Source organism: Tupaia chinensis, unplaced genomic scaffold, assembly GCF_000334495.1.
Source record: "Tupaia chinensis unplaced genomic scaffold, TupChi_1.0 Scaffold143572_1, whole genome shotgun sequence".
NCBI lineage: Eukaryota > Metazoa > Chordata > Mammalia > Scandentia > Tupaiidae > Tupaia > Tupaia belangeri.
In genome coordinates, this window is record NW_006203417.1 from 400,871 (window position 1) to 401,411 (window position 541).

General features: G+C 39.9%; 1 protein-coding gene across 1 annotated transcript in view; it reads right to left on the reverse strand.

The window, feature by feature from the left end:
- The window catches only part of LOC102490014 (THO complex subunit 2-like), a gene marked incomplete at its 5' end in the record, with an annotated part of 77,164 nt that overhangs the window by 40,980 nt on the left and 35,643 nt on the right, over window positions 1-541 (reverse strand).

Here is a 541-nt window from a genome sequence, read left to right on the forward strand (position 1 = left end):
ACTGCTTAAAAACAAAAGGTAAAAAAAAAAAAAAAGAAAGAAAGAAACATGGCTAGACTTTTTGGTTAAACAAATAAGTTTGGTTTTTATATTATCTGTTAAGATGAATGGAACCTCAGAGTAGAAGAAACAGAAGTGAGACTGGTCCCCTTAAGATCAACTCATCTAAAAAAATAGTATTAAAAAGGAGATTCTCATCTCCCTGATAATGCTTACCCAGATTCTATCATAGTCAATCATGGTCTACTGAGTTATAAAAATTACTTAACTATTACATGAACCTCTTTACACAGCTAAGAACTTAGACACTCTGCAGCCCAAGTCAAGTAGCTACAATATTCTCAAGAACTCTTAACAAACAGCCTCTTAAAAATCTCCAAGAGGGACCAGCAGTTAGCGTAATGGCTATGTCGCTGGACTCCCACGTAGTCGACCGTGGTTCGCATCCCGGACCCGGTGGCTTAAAACTCACACCGGGCGCATGTGCGTGCGTGCCCAAGATCTCGAGAAGAGAATGGAGGAGAAGGGATTGCGGCATGAT